The 8,238-nt window shown below is 45.5% G+C and overlaps 1 protein-coding gene across 1 annotated transcript in view; it reads left to right on the top strand.

Annotated features, from left to right (window-relative positions):
- bves (blood vessel epicardial substance) overlaps positions 1 to 8,238 on the top strand; it is an 85,611-nt gene that overhangs the window by 63,035 nt on the left and 14,338 nt on the right. The gene's annotated exons all lie outside the window — the stretch shown is intronic.

The following is an 8,238-nucleotide window of genomic DNA, read 5'->3' on the forward strand; positions in this document are numbered from 1 at the left end:
TTTTTGTCTACCTTAAACTATATTCAACATGAGAAGGTATATAGACATATGTTCTACATATGAGTGAATACAAACACACACCCAACACACACACACACATACATATAAATATAAACTCCCACTCTATATACACTCTGCATATATACATTCGAAGATAGACACAAAATGCTGGAGTAACTCGGCGGGACAGGCAGCATCTCTGGAGAGAATGAATGGGTGACTTTTCGGGTCAAGTGCCTTCTTCAGACCCATTCTTCACACTTCTTCCATCTGAAGTAGGGTCTCGACCCGAAACGTCACCCCTTCCTTCTCTCCAGAGATGCTGCCTGACCTGCTGAGTAACTTCTACATTTTGTGTCTACCTTCGATTTAAACCAGCATCTGCCATTCTTTCCTACATATATATATATACTTTGATCTGTATTATAACCATATAACATATAACCATATAACAATTACAGCACGGAAACAGGCCATCTCGACCCTTCTAGTCCGTGCCGAACACATATTCTCCCCTAGTCCCATATACCTGCGCTCAGACCATAACCTTCCATTCCCTTCCCGTCCATATAACTATCCAATTTATTTTTAAATGATAAAAACGAACCTGCCTCCACCACCTTCACTGGAAGCTCATTCCACACAGCCACCACTCTCTGAGAAAAGAAGTTCCCCCTCATGTTACCCCTAAACTTCAGTCCCTTAATTCTCAAGTCATGTCCCCTTGTTTGAGTCTTCCCTACTCTCAGTGGGAAAAGCTTTTCCACGTCAACTCTGTCTATCCCTCTCATCATTTTAAAAACTCATCATTTTGTACACATAGGATGTATACAGTCTATATAAATATAATTACACCCATAAACTATATATATGTTTATCTGTGTAGTAAGCTGTGAAATATTAAAATGTGGCTTAGTATGTACACCATGTATATACAACTATACATAGTATGTACACCATGTATATACAACTATACATAGACATTATGTATAATAATGAAATTCATAAAATGTGGCTTTACTGTATTAGTTTTTAAGGTTGTCATTAATCCAGGTATCAGTGTTGTTTCTGTTCTATTTACCATCCTCGAAGCAATGAGTTTTCACTGGGTCTCGTGTCCTTTGGTAGACCTTGTCTGGTTTTCATGTGTAAGCTTCAATATGAAGTGGTAAGGGTTGTGAAGGCAAGTTGCAAATCTCACCAAGTGTTCAACTTTGAGTGCTGACGGCAGTGGGTAATGACCTTTGTGTCCTTTTACCTTATAATAGCGGGGGTTCAGTTAATGTGGAATCCACTGTGGTGGATGTTTATGTGGGTGTGTGTCTTGTAGCTTTTCACTTAGTATGTCCGTATGGTCACTCAAATATCACTGCGCCTTAGTTGGTACATGTGACAATAAACTGACCTTGAACCTTGAGCCTAGTTTAGTTTAATGCCACGTGTGATAAGCTTTTAGTGAAAAGCTTTTGTTGCGCGCTGTCCAGTCGGCAGAGAGACATTACATGATTACAATCGGGCCATTCACAGAGTACAGATACATAATAACTGTTTAGTTTTGTTTATTGTCAGCGCAGGTATATGGGACTAGGGGAGAATATGTGTTCGGCACGGACTAGAAGGGTCGAGATGGCCTGTTTCCGTGCTGTAATTGTTATATGGTTATATGGTGTTCCAAATTACGGTGAAAAGCTTTTGTTGCGTTCTGTGCAAGTCAGCAGGTAGATGATACATAGGAGGCAGGAATGGGGTACTGATTGGGGATGATCAGCCATGATCACATTGGGGATGATAGAAACATAGAAACATAGAAGATAGGTGCAGGAGTAGGCCATTCGGCCCTTCGAGCCTGCACCGCCATTCAATATGATCATGGCTGATCATCCAACTCAGTATCCTGTACCGGCCTTCTCTCCATACCCCCTGATCCCCTTAGCCACAAGGGCCACATCTAACTCCTTCTTAAATATAGCCAATGAACTGGCCTCAACTACATTCTGTGGCAGAGAGTTCCAGAGATTCACCACTCTCTGTGAAAAATGTTTTTCTCATCTCGGTCTTAAAGGGTTTCCCCCTTATCCTTAAGCTGTGACCCCTTGTCCTGGACTTCCCCAACATCGGGAGCAATCTTCCTGCATCGAGCCTGTGCAACCCGTAAGAATTTTGTAAGTTTCTATAAGATCCCCTCTCAATCTCCTAAATTCTAGCGATCAGCCATGATCACATCGAAGGGCCAAATGGCCTACTCCTGCACCTATTGTCTATTGTCTATAACTGGAATAAAGCCATTTACAGTGTATAGATACATGATTTGATTAGTGTGGGTGGCTTGGGTTTTGGGGAGAGGGCAGGAGAAAGGGGTTAGGAGGGAGACATAGATCAGCCATGATTGAATGGCGGAGTAGACTTGATGGGCCGAATGGCCTAATTCTGCTTCTATCACTTATAACCTTTAGGTCAAGGTAAAGCCAGCAGAGTCCGATCACGGATAGTCCGAGGGTCACCAATGAGGTCAGAAGTAGTTCCGTGTGCTGCCCACTTGGGTTATAATTCCGATGGAAGTATATAAAATGATGAGAAGCATAGATAGGGTAGACAGTCGGAACCTTTTTCCCAGGGTGGGAATGCCAAAGACTAGAGGGCATAGCTTTAGGGTGAGAGGGACAAAGTTTCAAGGAGATGTGCAGGGCATGTGTTTACACAGGTGCCTGGAACACATTGCCTTTGATGGTGGTGGAGGCAGATAGTAGTGTTTAAGAGAGTTGTATTAGACACCTGGATATGCAGGGAATGGAGGGACCTGGATCAAGTGAAGGCAGATGAGATTAGTTTGTCGTGGCACCATGTTTGGAATGGGCATTGTGGGCCGAAGGGCCTGTGTCCGTGGTGTACTGTTGTCGCTTCTAATGAATGCGTCCCAGCTCAAGTGCTGAGTGATGTATCCACCTCGTCCCCCTGGCCGGAGACCCTCTTTGACAAAAGTCTGCCAATCCAATACTTTTCATAGAAACATAGAAAATAGGTGCAGGAAGAGGCCATTCGGCCCTTCGAGCCAGCATCGCCATTTATTGTGACCATGGCTGATCGTCCACAATCAATACTGAGTTGGATGATCAGCCATGATTATATTGAATGGCGGTGCAGGCTCGAAGGGCCGAATGGCCTACTCCTGCACCTATTTTCTATGTTTCTATGTTTCTAATAACCCGTGCCTGTCTTCTCCTCATATCCCCTTGATTCCACCAGAGCTCTATCTAACTCTCTCTTAAATCCATCCAGTGATTTGGCCTCCACTGCCCTCTGTGGCAGGGAAATCCACAAATTCACAACTCTCTGGGTGAAAAAGTTTTTTCTCACCTCAGTCTTAAATGGCCTCCCTTTTATTCTAAGACTGTGGCCCCTGATTCTGGACTCGCCCAACATTGGGAACATTTTTCTTGCATCTAGCTTGTCCAGTCCTTTTACAATTTTATATGTTTCTATAAGATATCCCCCTCATCCTTCTAAACTCCAGTGAATACAAGCCTAGTCTTTTCAACCTTTCCTCATATGACAGTCCCGCCATCCCGGGGATCAATCTCGTGAACCTACGCTGCACTGCCTCAGAGAGGACGGAGCCAAGTTCACCACCGATCGTCCGGCAACTGGTGGTCCGGCATCTCCTTTAATCTGGACATTTTCACGAGGGCGCACTTGATATCCCCCCCCTGATGGGGCCCGATGAGACCTCCTCGAGACTTCCGCAGCTGATCCGCCTCCTGGGACCGGGGCTCTGGAACTCCGGCTCGGCAGATCCGTTCCCAAAGCCGACATCCGAGGCCGACTTAGCGGGCCGGTATATCGGCCCCCTTGTTGCCACGACCTCTGTTCCTCTGGCAAAAACGGACAATACGGCAAGTAAATTAAAACCGATTACAAGCACATTAATTCTCACTCCCCTCCCACTCCCCTGGTACGATAGTATAGTATATAGTATATAGTACAGTATATCCTTATTGTCATTTTCCTGAGTACTCACATACCCAGAGGAATCAAAAAAACTTTGTTCAACCAGTGTCCATTCAGTGTGCAGTAAAAAATAAATAGAAATAAAAATACATATATCATGAACAAATGAAACACTCTACTCTCTACTAAACATCAGATTCAGATTCAGATTCAATTTTAATTGTCATTGTCAGTGTACAGTACAGAGACAACGAAATGCATTTAGCATCTCCCTGGAAGAGCGACATAGCAAATGATTTGAATAAATAATAATAAGTGTCCGGGGGGGGGTGACTGGCAGTCACCGAGGTACGTTGTTGAGTAGAGTGACAGCCGCCGGGAAGAAGCTGTTCCTCGACCTGCTGGTCCGGCAACGGAGAGACCTGTAGCGCCTCCCGGATGGTAGGAGGGTAAACAGTCCATGGTTGGGGTGAGAGCAGTCCTTGGCGATGTTGAGTGCCCTCCGCAGACAGCGCTTGCTTTGGACAGACTCAATGGAGGGGAGCGAGGAACCGGTGATGCGTTGGGCAATTTTCACCACCCTCTGCAATGCCTTCCGGTCGGAGACAGAGCAGTTGCCATACCATACTGTGATGCAGTTGGTAAGGATGCTCTCGATGGTGCAGCGGTAGAAGTTCACCAGGATCTGAGGAGACAGATGGACCTTCTTCAGTCTCCTCAGGAAGAAGAGACGCTGATGAGCCTTCTTGATCAGAGTAGAGGTATTGTGGGTCCAAGAGAGGTCATCGGAGATGTTGACTCCCAGGAACCTGAAGCTGGAAACACGTTCCACCTCCGTCCCGTTAATGTGGATGGGGGTGTCTCAGGCGCTCTGATCGGCAGCGGCATTGGAGAGTGAGGCTTTCTTTTTTTAAATTTTTAATATTTTTATTAGAAGCATATACATATCATAACCAAAACACAATTTGCTTATCAATTGCATATTAACGCAGCTTCTATTTATTTTTATTTTTTTTAATGATTTTTTGAAAGATAGAGCTATAGAAAGAAGGGAGGGAGAAAAAAAAAATGAAAGAACTTACCAATAACACAATTTTGGATATAGGTCCTTAGATTATAAAATGCAATTATTCATCCAATCCTGGATTCAAGTTTCAGTCAAGCTTCCGTGCTGGACCAATTTACCCTTTCAAAGATTGGAGAGTGAGGTTTTCTTAGTCACAGACGAGACTTGAAGAGACAAAAGTGTTTTCTTGTCAAATGTACTGAAATGACTATGAAGGAAAGCTATCTTAACCTCGCGTTAGTTCCGTTTAGTTTATTGTCACGTGTGCCGAGGTACAGTGAAGAGCTTCTGTGTTGCGTGCTAACCAGTCAGCGGAAAGACAACGCACGATTACAATCGAGCCGTCCGCTGTGTACGGACATAGGATAAGGGAATAACGTTTAGTGCAAGGTAAAGCCAGTACAGTCCGCTCAAAGATAGTCCAAGGGTCCCCGATGAGGTAGATAGTAGTTCTAGACTGCACTGACAATCAGCAATGGACCTGTACAGCAAAGGTTATAACATTCCAAATGCTTCTCCGTCTAAAAACGGCAAACATCCTACAATGTCTATCCGGTGGCTCAGCACTTCAACTCTCCCTGCCATTTCCACACTGACCATTCTGGCCTGGGCCTCCTCCACTGTCAGAGTGAGGCCTAGCGCAAATTGGAAGAACAGTCTTTAAAATGATGAGAGGGATAGACAGAGTTGACGTGGATAAGCTTTTCCCACTGAGAATAGGGAAGATTCAAACAAGAGGACATGACTTGAGAATTAAGGGACAGAAGTTTAGGGGTAACATGAGGGGGAACTTCTTTACTCAGAGAGTGGTGGCTGTGTGGAATGAGCTTCCAGTGGAGGTGGTGGAGGCAGGTTCGTTTTTATCATTTTAAAATAAATTGGATAGTTTTATGGACGAGAAAGGAATGGAGGGTTATGGTCTGAGCGCAGGTATATGGGACTAGGGGAAAATACGTGTTCGGCACGGACTAGAAGGGTCGAGATGGCCTGTTTCCATGCTGTAATTGTTATATGGTTTATATGGTTATAACAGCACCTCATATTTCGCTTGGGCAGCTTACACACCAGCGGTATGAACATTGACTTCTCTAACTTCAAATAGCCCTTGCTTTCCCTCTTTCTCCATCCCAGTTCTCCCGCCAGTCTTACTGTCTCCAACTACATTTTATCTCTGTTTGCTTTGTTGTTAACTTCTCCCAGCTAACAATGATCTATTCTACATTTTCATTGATCTCCATTCCCTTTGTCCTATTTTCACACCTTGCCTATCCTTATCTATGTTCCTCCCCCACTCTCCTGACATCAGTCTGAAGAAGGGTCTCGACCCATTCCGTCTTTCCAGAGATGCTGCCTGGCCCGCTAAGCTACTCCAGTTTCTTGTGCCTATCCGCAATGTCAATGTTCACTCTGAACTCACTGTGAACTTAACACAATGTGAAGTATCCACCTTGACTACTGAAGACTGGCGCACATATTGTTGTCAGTGAATGTCCTTGGTGTCCACGAGCATGCGACTCCATGCGGCAAGCGCAACTTAACGTGGTCGCTTGAGCCGTACGGCCCCGCGGGGCCGGTCGGTCCCACTTCGATCGCCGGAGCCGTATGGAGTTGTGCGGAGCTAGTCCCGACATCACGCGGGGCTCCGAAAAACTGACTGTGTTAAAAAATTCTGCGTGGCAACGGCCTGCCGGCCTGCAGCCGCCTCGACGTTGTACGTTACGCGCGAACTTCCTGCGGACTTCGCTCGAACTTCATGTGTGTGTGTGGGATAGTGTTAGTGAGCAGGGATCACCGGTCAGTGTGGATTCGGTGGGCTGAAGGGCCTGTTTCCGCGCTGCATCTCTAAGACTAAACTTCACAAATCGCTGGATTGAGTAGCGGCATTGCAGCTCGGTTTTGATATGGCTGGTCATAAAAGTAGACGTGAAATGTGAAAGGAGGAACCGCAGATGCTGGTTTGCACCGAAGATAGAAACTAAATGCTGGAGTAACTCACCGGGACGGGCAGCATCTCTGGAGAGAAGGAATGGGTGACGTTTCGGGTCGAGACCCTTCTTCAGACCGAGTCAGCAGACAGGGAGACAGAGATATGGGAAGGGTATGTTGTGAAAACAAGAGATCAAACAGGACAAAGTGGAAGGAAAATGTAGAAAGGTTCATTGTTAGCTGAGGGGAAGGTGACAACGAGGCACACAATTAGTAACATTTAGTCAGGAGGACAGTGGAGCCAGTCGGAGAACTAGGATGGGGGAGAGACGGAGTGGGAGAGAAAGCAGGGGTTACTTGAAGTGTTACCATCATCTATTCCTTCGCTCCATAGATGCTGCCCCAACCTGATCTCCCGGTGGCTCAGCAGTTCAACTCCCCCTCCCTTTCCGTATCTGACCTTTCTGTCCTGGGCCTCCTCCATGTCCCACAGCAAATTGGACCCGAAACGTCACCTATTCCTTTGCTCCATGGATGATGCCTCACCCGCTGAGTTTCCCCAGCATTTTTGTCTACCTTTGATTTTGTTTTCAGCATCTGCAGTTCCTTTTTAAACAAAACTTGAAGTTATAGAAATCAATATTCATGCCACTGCATTGAGCTGCCCAATTGAAATATGAGGTGCTGTTTATCCAATTTCCATTAGGCCTCATGTGTTATAGTCACCCCTCTTAAGGTTCATATGTTGTTGGAGTAGAATTAGGCCATTCGGCCCATCAAGTCTACTCCTCCATTCAATCATGACTGATCTATTAGCTCCTCTCAACCCCATTCTCCTGCCTTCTCCCCATAGCCCCTGACACCCGTACTAATCAAGGACCTATTCAATCTCTACCTTGGGAATATCCACTGACATGGCCTCCACATCGGTATGTGGCACTGAATTCCACAATCTATCTATCCATCTACCTGTCGTATCCATGTACGTCACAATGTTTGTTTAACGTTGTTTTTTAATATAATATATATTGCAGTTAGAAGTGGGAAGAGACTACAAGACAGAGGAGCAAGTTTAGGCCATTCGGCCCATCCATTCTATGCTGCCATTCAATCGAGGCTGATCTACTTTTCCCTCTCTGCCGCAAAGGTCTCCCCCAGATTTCTATTTAATCTTTCCCCTCTCGTCTCAGGCTTCCCAGCTTGCTACACAACGGCCAGCATTGATGAAAAATTGATGACTACATTGTAATGCAACTTTCTTTTATTCCCTCCACAGCTGATACCCCTCATCTCTCTCGTCT

Source organism: Leucoraja erinacea, chromosome 5, assembly GCF_028641065.1.
Source record: "Leucoraja erinacea ecotype New England chromosome 5, Leri_hhj_1, whole genome shotgun sequence".
Taxonomy (NCBI): domain Eukaryota; kingdom Metazoa; phylum Chordata; class Chondrichthyes; order Rajiformes; family Rajidae; genus Leucoraja; species Leucoraja erinaceus.